At 39.4% G+C, this 13,639-nt stretch overlaps 1 protein-coding gene across 7 annotated transcripts in view; it reads right to left on the bottom strand.

Annotated features, from left to right (window-relative positions):
• The window catches only part of Ppp1r12b (protein phosphatase 1 regulatory subunit 12B), a 218,250-nt gene that overhangs the window by 34,363 nt on the left and 170,248 nt on the right, over window positions 1–13,639 (bottom strand). The window lies entirely within an intron of this gene.

Genomic DNA, 13,639 nt, shown 5'->3' with positions numbered 1-13,639 from the left:
CATATTCACCCACTCACAAGCGGCTTTTAGACATCAAGAAAAAAAAAGCAGCCTACAATTCACAATCCCAGAGAACCTAGACAATAATGAGGACCCTAAGACAAACCACGGATCTAATCTACATGGGAAGTAGAAAAGACAAGATCTACTGAGTAAATTGGGAGCATGGGGATCATGGGAGAGGGCTGAAGGGGAGGAAGGAAGAAGGGATGGAAGCAGAGAAAAATATATAGCTCAATAGAAACAATTGAAAAAAAAGAATCCAATGAGCTGAGGTGAAAAAAAAATGACTAGCTGGATAAAATATAGTTTGAGAAGTGTCCCAAATAAAGAAGCTGGCTCCTTCCTTTCATGTCTCTGGAAATGCTTCATAACAGCCCTCTGCTCAGGCCTGCTTCTAATAAATGAACAGAGGGAAGACTGCCATTACTTCAGATGGCAATCCTAGAAAGGGACAGGAACCAGAATGGTTTTGATTTCTGAAATGAGGAGAGCCTTCAAAACACCAAAGGCTGGATATAAAATCCTCACCAAAGCTTTTAACTTGAAAGTTATCAGTATTCAGAAAGGCACATAATTAAAACCAAACTCTTCCCACCACGTTTAAAATAAAGTCATGGCTCTGGAAAGCTGGGCCCAAGGGAAAGGAACTGACAGAGTCACATGTCTATTGCCAAGGTTGAAACTTCTTTAACTCATGTTCCTTCAGAGTCAGGGTCTGACCCCACAGCGATGGGAAAAAAAATCTATTTACATTTCCAAAGAAGGACGAAGCAGAAGGAACATTTTATATCATGTTCTGTATTCTAGCCGAGCCAGGGGAAACAAGTTGAGCTATTCTGGGATGCCCCACAGAGAACCACCCTTCATTTCAGAGTTCTCAGGCTGATGAGAAACAAGCCAAAAGAAGTGAGCTTGCAAAGACAGGAAGTAAGACCAAATTTCAGAGCCCCTGAAAACCTAATCATAATAATAACACACATACCATTACAAACCATCTGGTTTCATCAATATGTCTAGGAAAGACAAAAGCATCCTAGCCATGTAACATAAGGAATGCCATTCATAACGCAAAAGGATAGGATTTTAAGGAAACTTGAAATAAGGATGGTATGCTGGTTTGTAGTGTTGGAGTAGATCTTTCCAAGTCTGTATCTCCAATAAAATAGTTAAGATCTTGTACAGTTTGAAAACAGACAGATAGAAAAAGGATGAGATTTGTGTAAAAATGTGGTAGTTTCCCTACATGTGCATAAAAAAACATTATTTCCTTATTATCATCAGAGTTTCAATTGTGTTAGTTTTCTATTGTCATAAAACTCAGAATCTTAAAACACCCATTATCCCAGTTTTATAGGTCGCAGGGCTGGCACAGTTCTAGTGGCTTCTTTGTTCTCTGCCTTCGAACTTGTTCACCTGGAGACTCCAGAATCTTGCAGCTTAGACTGCAGGTCCTATGTTCCTCCCTCTACCCCTGCCACTCTGGTTTTCCTACTTTCAGGTAGTGGCCACTGGGATTTGTGGGGGCTTCCATATCCCTTCTCTCTCAGCCTCGTCCCTCTTCAATCCAGCAATGGCATATGGGCCTATCCCATCCTTCACACTTTTTACCCTTTGTGTCATTAGGCTCCATGATTAGATCAGGCAGGCCCACTTGGGCGGGGGGAGACTCTGCCTATCATAAGATCAACTGTGCATATGATGACAAATCTATATTTTCCAGTTATATCCTGGTCTGGAGATTAGAAACCATTTCCAACTTTCTCCCTTTAAAAACAAAACATGGTCCAGTTAATAACATTCTGGAAGAAACATGGCCTCAAATACAAAGAGTAACCATATATATTCAGCATCCAAACAATGCTAAAAATACTGCCTTATGCTAGAACAAAGTGCTCATTCATGTCAGAGACCACAGACTTCTAAGCAAAAAATTAGTAAATATTAAATTACATATATCTTCATCATATAAACTCCTTGGTTTGTCTTTACCAACTACAAAATACATATGGAGAAATAACTAAATGAGAAAGTCAAATTCACCACTTAACACTGTTTATATTGTAGCTATTTCTTTTTAAATTTTTATTTATTATTGTGCATGGGTGTACATGATGTGCAGGTGTGGGGACAGATGACAACTTTGTGGCATTAGTTCTTTTCTTTCATATTATGTGGGTCCCAGGGATCAAACGCAGGTTGTCTGGCTTGCCAGTGCTTTACCCACTGAGCGTCCTCTCAGACCCTATATTATAAATATTTGGGGAAAATGTCACGTTAGATAATGACTCCCTATTGGTTTTTCATTTGTTTCCTTAGTGCGGAACAATAAATGTGAACATATATATCCTATAAACTATAATATTGCAGGCAGAAAGTAATCTACTATGTCTTACTACATTTTAAAATAAAAATAACTGGGGCTGGCAAGATGGCTAAGTGGGTAAAGGCCCTTGCTACCAAGCCAGATGACTGGAATATGATTCTCCAGGATCCATGCTGTGGACAGAGAGAATTAATTTTTGCAAGTTGTCCTCTGACCTCCACACTCAAGCCATAGTATACGTGAGCACCACCCCCAAATAAATACAAAAAATAAAGGTAAGTTTATTACATTATAAAAACACTTATCTTCTTGTGTATTTTTTAATCTCCCAAAATATTATTAGGATTTTACAGCTCATAGTTTTTATAGTTCCTAAAGAATACTTACCTTAGAAGGAATTATATGAATACGCCAATTCCTTCAGAAAATATCTGAGGCAAATCATTTTTTTTTTAAATTTAAAGGTAATTCTAAAAATCCTTAGAAACTACATATCCCTTTTAAGCTCTCACATGCTCTCTACCTAGCTATCTATGTGCTATGCACAATATATGATGAGAGGCCCTGAAAGGCGTGGCTCTAGCACGTGGTTTGCACTTCTCACACTGCCACAGGCATACTCTCTCTAGGGCTTGGTTATACCAGTGTGCACAGCTACTTCAGTATATACTGCAACAATTAAAATACTGGGCTTAGTAAAGCCTGACCGCTCCTCCAAAAGCAGTTTGTTAACACTTCATACAGTCATCAGAAATTTAGGGCTGGGGCTATAGCTCAGTGACAGAGCACTTACCTAGCCTGCACTGAGCTCCATCCTCAGCACAGGAAAAAAAAAAGCCATGAATTTACAAGTCCCCAGCGGAGCCTTAAGCCCCTAAGAACCCCAGTCTTCAAGTGTCCCTGTGTGTCCGTGAGTGCCGGGGGTCTTATCCTGAGGCTCTTCGGTAGATCACAGCCCTTCACGGCTGTAAACTTGTCATGCCCAAAGCCCGAGAAGAAACCTTTTCAGTTTGTTTGACTTTTGAGACAAGGACCCACTATGTAGCCCTGGCTGGATTCAAACTGTGGCAATCCTCTTGTCTGCCTTCTGAATGTTTGGATTACTGGCATGCAACAACCATGTCTTTGTGTGCATATGTGCACGAGTGTGTTTTGTTTTTATGAGACATGATCTTACATACCCGAGACTCTCCTCATCATCACTATATAGCTAAGTATGTCCTGAACTTCTCTTCTCCTGCCTCCAGCTCCCCAGTGTTAGGATGACAAGCTTGTGACCCTGCCTGCTGAGACAGATTTTTTTCAATCTTTTTTTTTTTTTAACATAGTAAATGCCATAGTTTGCTGGAAAGCAGTCATTTAAATTTTATTTAGACCAAGATGTTAATTAAAACTTTGGAAAGGTCTTCCTAGATTTCACACCACAGAGAAAAGAAGAGCTGGCAAAGCGGCTCAAATGGCAAGGTACTTTCCTCACAATGATTCACGTCTGCCACCCGGACCTACAAAAGATCTGAGGAAAGAACTCACTTCACAAAGCTGCCCTTGGACCTCTATTCATGAACAGTAACAGTAAAAATTCAAAAGGAAAGTAATTCCAAGAGCCTAAAGCTAAGTCCACGTGACTAAACTTTATTTCTCAGTAAAGCTCTACAGGCCAGGGGCTTCCTCTGTTTTTAACTTTTTCTTTTTGCCCCACAGAAACTAAAAACATCAACATTTAGTTTGGAGCTGCAGAAGTACTGGCATAGGAATCATTTGCATTGCTTTGTGACAACCGTGTTCAGCTTTCAGTTCAGAAATGGCAATTGCTAGCGTGTAGCCTCTGACTCTTCAACACAGTCAAACGGAAAGAGAAGAATTCAAATCTTAAACAGGCAGCGTCTTTACTCTGTGTTTTCATTAAGTGCCTGTGTATTGCTGGCCTTGTCAGTGACATAGAGTAATAAACATACAGTTACAAAGTCTAAGACATGACTCTTTGATCTCACCTATAAAACAGAGTAAGGCAAGAAATAAACTGAATGTAATCAAGAGCCAGATTTTGTGGTTCCTGCAGTAAACAAGAAAGGAGAGACTCATACTGATTAGAAAGCTTGGACAAGGCTTTAAGGAAGGTCACAGACATCCTAGAGTCTGAAGCTGGTGGTTGTTAAAAATGACACTATCATGTGTGACTTATGGGAGGGAAATCTGCCATAGGTTACGGCTTTGCTAGAGCCACAGTTATACCATAATGTTACACTGCGCTGAAAGATAGCACTCCAAGAGATAAAAAACAAAACAAAACCAAAACAGAATTAAAGACATTATTTTCCATTTTTATTCTTCCACAGGGAAATGGAATCTTCAAACACACAGTGGTTTGGAATTAGGCGTTTCCCAGAACTGACTGGTTCTATTAAAATGTAGACCTCAGCAGAGGAAATGCTATAGCCTGCTTGGAGGTAGGGCAAGGGTCCTCTGGGTAAGAAAACCCTAAGTAATTCATGTTCTACTATTTCCAAACTCCTTACAACTTAATAGGTTCCAAGTTGTAATATTTGTTTCAAATTCATTTACAAAGCAAATTAATAGCACAAACAAAACCACCTGCCTCTAAGGATCTGTTTCTGAGTGCTAAAAATGGCTTTAGAGTAACAATTTATATATAACTGACAGACACACTAGACATGATGGGAGGCAAGGCTTATTTCTTCTCTCCTACCCAAAGAAAGAAGCCAACAGCTTCATTCAGGCGGAAGAATAGTGAGTTTAAATGGCTGTAGGGAGTGGAATGGACCCACAAATGAAATGTTTCACTTGAGTGCTAAGAAATTTATTTGATCTTAATTCTAATTTTAAAGTTCCAATTTTAAAATGATGCATTTTCCAAAAAGTTTAATTGTCACCTTCCCAATTATTCTGTAAGGGTTTCCCTCCTTTAAAATAGGTTGAATGGCCCTCATCTTTTTCAGGTCACACCCAGTAACCGGGACTACCGGCAATAGTCTAGGAGCTCTGTCATGGAGTCACCCTGGTTTCACTGGAGCAGCTGCACCTCTTAAGGGCAGGACAAAGACTCTGGATCCTGATGGCTGCTGCAGCATTTTCAGTTATAAGATCTTAGATAACTAATTCCTTCTGTTTCAGTGGTTTCATCAGGGAAGTGGGGATAATGGTGCTCGGTGTTTAAGGTTACTGATGGCACCACACGGGCCAGCAGGGCTGTGTAAATGACAGCTACACAAAGTGCTGGTCTCTCCCCAGTCTCTATGCTGTCTCTCTTGTCCCTCTTGGCCCTTTGATTCTCCCAGTGTTTGATGGCTACGAGAGGGATCAAGGTCAAATCACGTCCTTAGCACTCAAGCGAAACATCTGATTGGTAGATTCAGTCCACTTCCTGTTCCCCCTTTCTGACCTACAGTCATGTAGGCTCATTATTTTGCTAGGTAGATGTTACTTTTTCTCAAAGCAATACAAAGATTTTCAAGACTAAAGAGTTACTATACTTTTATTTACTTTACAATTTAATTTCAATCTAAAAATACTTAATGTTTCACACGAACATTAAACATAGCTATTTATATTTTACATGACATCATGTAACCAAAGAAGCTACTTGGATTGTAATGTAATGTAACTGTAATGACACTCCAGTTTCAGATAACCAACATCCAGTGCATAAAAAGCAGGCCAAGATCAGAACCAAAAAGCAGCTAAAAAAGAACAAAAGGCTGATGAAGTCTAACTCCACTTCCCCTTGGCCTTCTGAGTACAATTACCTGTCAGCTCACCCAAACATGAGATTGAGAGGAAAATCAAGCCAAGCCAATGTGACTGGTTTGGGAACTTCTTCTAACTTGAAAAACATACCGGCTATGCAATTATTATATATTGAAAATAAAACTAGAATTCAACTGCAAACTCATAGTCAATTGACTCTCAACTTCCTAAATTTTTGGATCCTTTGAGAACAGAGAAGCTTATTCCTGTAACAAGCTGACTACCCTGTTCTCAGGCAAAGAAAGGAGACACAGAACCTCTGCCTTAATGTGTGAGGTTCTAGAGTGACTGCCAACAGCCGCTGTCACTGTTTTACACTTAGTCTTTCCTTTACCTCTCATAGCTTTCGCCATTACTAACAATCTTTTCAGTCTGTAATTAGTTTGTGGACTGACCTCTAGATCAACTATTATCTCTTATCTGCAATGTACAGGATCAAAAATATCTAAGATCTCCATCTCTCTCTTCAGAATTGGGGCATTTGCATAATAAGAAACATTGGAGATAGATCCAAAAATAAAAAATTCATTTGTTTCTTATACACCTTAGACATGTAGCATATAGATGAATTATTTTGCTAAATATTTAGTGTATCTCCAATTTTAATGTGGCATGAAGTCAGAAATGGGATTTTTTTTCTCCTTGTGGCATCATGTTGGCCTCAAAGTTTTCAATTCTGGAGCCTTTCAAGATCGTGGGTTAGGTATGCTAAACCCATATTTTCTGAATGTCACTATCTGAATGTCCCACCGCACCCCTTATTCAATCAATCCTAACATGAAAATGTATTTCTGTTTCTCACGTTTGACAATTCAATTTGTTCTCTTTTCTCTGTCACTTTCCCATGTCCATCCCTGCTCCCATGCCGTCAGCCCTCCAGGTTTGTCAGTTCAGAATCTAAACGACAGAAGGCTTCCTGTGCCCCCTGCCATCGGGGGACAACTGACGTGTGGTTCCTGCTCCACCAGCACTCAGCTGCCAGTACTTTATTTCTCTCATATGCAACTGGTATCACAACTCCTCCCCAGGTCATCAGTCCTTTGTCCATAGGATAACTCCCTCAATCCTAGCAAAGAAAGACTTAAGAATCACATGGCATGATCCCTTATTTCCTATTATAAATATATCTTTCATTCTAGCCACATGGACCTGCAGATCTCAAAACAATGTTGTATTTTGTCATGCTTTTCCCTCTGCCTCTGTAATACGGGTCTTCTTTGTCACCAAACTTCTATTGTTCTTCAAACATAAAGCTAACACATTTTTTTCCTACTCGGTTCAACAAAAATACTCGGAACCTATGTTCTTATTAGAAAATTCACCTCTCTGGATATGAATTTGTTTTACATCTCTCCATTTAGAAAATACGTCCTTCATTTATGAATTCTAGCATCCAACACAGGATTTACAACATAGCAGATGCCTGTGAGATGTTAATTGTGAGAGGATTGCTAGTAGAGGAGACTGGTTGGCACACGGCACTCTACAATCCCAGATACTCAGCTGAGGCAGGTTTACCATGAACTCAAGACTAGCCCATACTGAGACCACCATCAGAACAGAGCATTTGACTCTTCCCCATGGGCAAGGTGTTATGGAGGCAAGAGTAGGACACAACTTACAGCCAAGAAAATAATGTCTTCAAAACTCCCAGCCTTTCTGCTCAATACACCTTGGAATCAAAAGCTACCTTATCAGGGCTCTATGTAGGGTATGGATGAACTAAACCAGTATGCATCTACCTAGAACTTGAGAATGGCTTCCAATGGGGAGCCTACTTTAACTCCTACAGACCCCGTCAGTACTGTCCAGAAGGATTCCTTGGACTGAAGAATTATAGCTTACTGACTTTTTCTGAGTGGACTAAAACAAACAAACAAAAAATGGATAGTGGCTTTAACTAGGCAGAAAAACATGATCGACAAATTGCACCCTAATCAGCATATTCACCCAGAAAAATGCTTCTCATTCCATGATAATGAATTAAAAGGTGGAATTCAATGAAGAAAAAAAGGATTCTGGATTGGTAATGCCCCAAACGTAGTATCCTAGGTAAAGAGCATAAAATAATATACTATAGAAGTATTTGGTGTTGGCCAGAGGTACATGGCACGCCTCTCCAGCCTGATTGACACCTAAGGTTGAAAAGAGAAGAGGCAGACTACCCTTGTCCTAAAACCAGAGTCCTGACATAAATAAGCTCTCTTGAAAGCTGCAGCCTTTTATCATTCAGTTTATCTAATGTAATGACTAGGGGTGATTAAAAATAAAGCAAATAGATTCCCTTTGTGTACATTAGTTGTTGGTATAAAAAATATTTATGCAAAACCTGGAGTAATCCAGATTAAATGCTAGTGATCCCGGGCTATAAATACAGGTCAGATCCTTGTATCATAAATGAGCAAGTCAGTAAACAATTGTCTAATTAAAAGATTCCTAGAATTCAGATATTCAGATGCTGATCCATTTACTTCAGGATGTAGTCAGCAGTTATCAAATAAGCCCTACACTTTGGATGTCTGCTGGAATTTATCTATGCATACGTGTGTGTGTATTTTCTATATTTACATTCTCTCTCTCATACACATACTCTTCCTTTTTTAGACAAGATCTTGTTATGTAGCTCAGGCAGACTGACTTTAATCTTGTGATCCCTCTGCCTCAGTCTCCTGAGATATGGTCTCAATTATGTCATATTATATTAAAAGGGCATTTTAAAGTTATTTATTTATTTATTATGTATACAATATTCTGTCTGTGTGTATGCCTGCAGGACAGAAGAGGGCACCAGACCCCATTACAGATGGTTGTGAGCCACCATGTGGTTGCTGGGAATTGAACTCAGGACCTTTGGAAGAACAGGCAATGCTCTTAACCTCTGAGCCATCTCTCCAGCCCCAAAAGGGCATATTTTAATCAACAAATAATACTTTGGTACTAAATATATGTGGTTCAGAATTTTAATTTTTTTCTTTTTAAATTTTGGTAGCACTGGGACTTAACACAGGGTCTTGTACATTCCAGGCTCTATGACTAAGATTCCTCAGTTCTGGCTTTTTTCTTACTTATTTTGAGACAGGGTCTCGCTAAGTTGCCCAGGTAGTCCTTGAACTTGTTGGTCTTCCTGTCTCTGCCTCTCGAGTAGCTGAGATAACAAGTAGACCTCGCTTAGAATTTTAACATTGAAAAACTGCTCTGAAAAGAAGCCTTTCTAGAGAATGTATGAACCAAGCATCTTATGTTCCAGCTGCTTCGAAGAGAGGGAGTTTCTACTACAAAGAGACATCATTCTGCTATCCATTGTGACAGATCAGATGACAGATCAATAGCTCATAGGGATGTTCGATCTGAAGCAATCCAGACTAAATACTTTAGACACAAGAGATGCTAAGCTATGAAAAAGGAGTGCAGATGCCAAAGAACCTGTTAAAGAAGTTACTCTATTAATCTACAGAAAACTCGCAGTTCCACAACCATTCTCAATGCAGGCTTGAGGGCACTGGAGGATGAAGAAGATAAATGGATACTTTAATGAAGAGAAAGGCTGATGGTTTGGTTGTTTGTTTTAGAGGAGACAAAGTCTTACTAGCAGAGGCTGGCCTTGAATTCAACTGCATAGCCTAGGCTGGTCTCAAACTTATAATTTTAGAATTCTTTTTTCTTTCTATATTTTTTATTTTTATTTTATGTGCATTTGTGTTTTGCTTACATATGTGCCTGTGTGAGAGGAGGGTGTTGGGTACCCTGGAACTGGAGTTACAGACAGTTGTGAACTGTCATGTGCGTGTTGGGAATTGAACATGGATCCCCTGGAAGAGCAGCCAGTGCTCTTAATGGCTAAGTCATTTCTCCAGTCCTGTGATCTTAGAATTTTTGTCTCAGTTTGTTTAGAACTGGGTTTATAGGCATATGCAACCTTCACATCAGGTTTATTTTATTTATCTGAAAGAATGTTTTTCCTGCATGTATCTCTGTGTATCATGTGCAGGCCTGGTACCCACAGAGGTCACTGGATTCTCTGGAATTGGAGTTATATAGAATCCCTGGTCCTATATAAGAATAATATGTGCTCTTAATTGCAGAGTCATCTCTCTAGCCTTTAAAATCACGTTTAACAGTATAATTTATGTTCATAGAATAAAAAATATTGTTTAAAATATGAATGAGCAGAAGTAAATATGAATCTTGACTGTTGAGGACATGTACTTTCTTCTATTCAGATATGAGTGATATTTCACTGGGGAGAAAGTCACACAATATCCAGGCAGGCAGTAGAGTCTTTTTTGTTTGTTTTGTACATTTATTTCTGTGTTTGAGCACATGCATTTGTGCAGAGGTCAGAGGACAACTTGTGGGAGTTAGTCCTCTTCTGCCATCATTTTCTGGGAATCAAACTCAGGTCATCAGACAGTGGGAAGTGCCTTAACCCACTAAGCCATCTTGCTGGCCCTAGATTAGACTTCTATGTTATTAAGAAGGTCACAGGCTTACTGTGTACAGAAATCTGGCATTACATAATTCAAAAAGTATCAGATACTGCCAAGCATTCGAAAGTAAAGGAATGTGATAAAATAGTTTCTGTTTCATAATCACTAAAAATTACCCGACCTTTGTTCTCACAAGTTAACAATAATACCTGCTCAGCTAATTTTAATTTACCCATGGGTTTTCTAAGCATTTGTTAAAGAACAAAATGTCCAAAATATTTTGTATGTAAGCAGGCATTATTTAAAAATTCTCCGAGGATATTTTCCCTATATGGAAGCACTTCATATTTAGCTCTTTAACACCACTAGAATATTAATAAACTTTCAGACACTTGTTCAAAAAGTCAGTCCTGTTTTGAAGAATGTTGGATCAATCAAGAACAACCTTCTCAATGATTCAATCTCTAGCTGACACAAACTACATGGGGAGGGAGGGAGAAGATAAAGTAATTAGCCATGTCTTTATTGTCATTTTCTTTAAGAGAAATCTGAGGCCTACAAGATCTCAGGATCTGTGGTGTTTTGGGCCCTGGAGGGCATGACTGAAATTTAAGAAGCAGTCACACAGATTCAATTATGGCTTGTCAGTTTCTTCCCTTGATCTACAGACACAGTGTTCCTCTTCCTTGAAATTTCAGTTTCCCATATTCCTACCATGGATAAATTTTGGATTCCTACAGCAACTTAGGTTTTTAACTATTCCTGGCCTGTTAGGCAGACCCTTAAATTTGATCTTCAAATCTATTTGTTTTGCACTCAGTGTTTCAGATAAAAGTTTTGGAAGTAGAGAAAGCTGAGCTGAACGCTCTGCTGCTTACTATCCAAGTGATGCTAGGCAAGTCGCGTCTCTTTTATGTAACCCATTTAACACCCAGATTTCGGGGCAGCAGAGAACCAACCTGTTGCAACTTGGCATCCGAAGACATATGAGCACAAGACCACAGTGAATGTGTTGTTATGGTGTAACCCCAAAACCAGTTTTTACAGAGTATCCCAGTTAGTCAAACATGAGAGTTAAATGAACAGACAAGTGAAATTTCATGAGATGAATCCTAGCTACATAACTAGTCTCAAGAGTCTACAGTCTCCAAATTACTTTTGCACGTCTTTCTCTGTTCCAGTCATTAAAGACATAATGGAACACCAATGCCATATGAAAATCAATGTTCTCTACAGTATGATCTCAAGCCATCTGGACACTGGAAATTAGCTATAGAAACTGATACTATGGTGTGAATCTACAGCCTCTGGCCACAAAAACTGGGAAGTAGTCACTACCCATGTTTTGATTTGCTGTAATTTAAACTCTCAAATTGTCCCCCACTGTGCTCTCTGTCTACAAGGCAGGGGTGGGAGGTAAGAGAAAGAGGATGGAAGGGGTGGAGACAAGAAGAAGCACCAATGCTAATGAAGGAATGGAAAAAGGAAAAAGGAGAAACTTCTGAGTGATCACAGATATCCTACAGGACTCTGGGAGCTGAGGTTTCTATGAACTGATTGTTAACAAGGGCTCTTTACACGCACAGGTTCTATGGAACATGATAGGGGAAGGCAGCAAAAGGAGGCATTAGTTGAAGTAATAGTGTTCAGTTTTGTGGACAACAATTAGGAGTCACCAGAAAATACCCAAAAGCAGCTGCAAAAAGTGCCAGGAGCCTTGTAGTAAGGGAAGTACTGGTCCATAGGAAAAGAAATACTCAGGAACCCAGGAGTTCTGTAGTGGTGACACTGTACCACACCGTACAGCCTCCCTTGGTCCTCTCACAAAAAGGACTATGAGCAAAATAGTATCATATGATTTTTTTTTTTTTGGCACTTGAGTACTAAGTATCTCTGGCTGAAGTTGCAAAACAATATGCTGCATCCCAAATCCTACTATATGAGAACTTACTCTTGGAGGGAGACACTGAAAATGAAAAAATAAAAATAAAAATAAATAAAAAGCTGCAGTCTGCTGAGGTTTCTGGCAAAATCCCACAGCTCTCCAAATAAGGAAGCCTGGCTGCCCTCTTCTTACACTGTTGGGTATGCCTTATAGCGCAGACTAGCTCCCTAGAGGGAGCGCTGCTCCTTGCCTGCTACCTAATATGCCCATCAGGGCTTCTCACTGCTCATTTGCCATTGGTAGCATTTCTTGCTTTTGCCATCTCTTGACCAAGGAGGACGCTAAATTAGATACGATGTCCCTATAGTGACCAGAGAAAATGGATAAAGTCTTACACAGCCCTGTCCAGGATATCACAAGCACTTTAACCCAGCTGGTTGTCAAAGGAGTTTCCTGATGGTACCTGAGAGGATGGCTGCAAGTATCCATAAAGCTTAATTCATTCTGATCTTTTATTAATCACAGAGACATATAAAACGGGTAAAAGCATACACTATCTCATGCATACACATATGATTATGCATACAGAACTTGGAAATGATGAAAATTTGATGCACACAGATGTCATTAGGGAACTCTTTCTCTGGAAATATAGTCCACAAAACACAGGAAAAAACAGCAACTAAAAACGGCTGAAAAATTTAAAGAAAAGCTCTATAAAACATTGTTATAAAAACCTTAGAACCTGCTAGGGGTGGTGCCATGCTTTTATTCCCAGTAGCAGAGAGGCTGAGGCAGGCGGATCTCTATTAGTTTGAGGCCAGTCTGGTCAACATATTGAGCTCTAGGCCAATCAATATTCTATATTAAGACCCTGTCTCAAAAACATACAAACAAACAAACAAAAACCCAAAAAACCAAAATCAAAATCAAACAAAAAAACCAACCAGGTACAAACAACAATAAAACACACCAAACAAAAAGCTCTCCAGACTCTTACTGCCAAGCAGTTTACAACAGATTCAAAGCTGAAAGACAGAAGGTATAGCCTGAATTATTCAAGTCTACTTTTACTTAAGACAGTATCATGTACTGTGACTCAGAACCCTTTCAGGAGAGCTATCTGGGGCTTTAATTGCGATTTCCATCCTTAACTGACTTAACTGAAATGCCCCTTCTCTCAGTCTCAGCCTGCAAGTCCCACGGAAACCCATTTCCCACCTTTGACATAGCTAT

Source organism: Myodes glareolus, chromosome 5, assembly GCF_982192425.1.
Source record: "Myodes glareolus chromosome 5, mMyoGla1.1, whole genome shotgun sequence".
In the NCBI taxonomy this organism is placed as follows: Eukaryota; Metazoa; Chordata; class Mammalia; order Rodentia; family Cricetidae; genus Myodes; species Myodes glareolus.
Note: the sequence above shows the minus strand (reverse complement) of the source record. Positions and strands in the feature narration are given on the sequence as shown.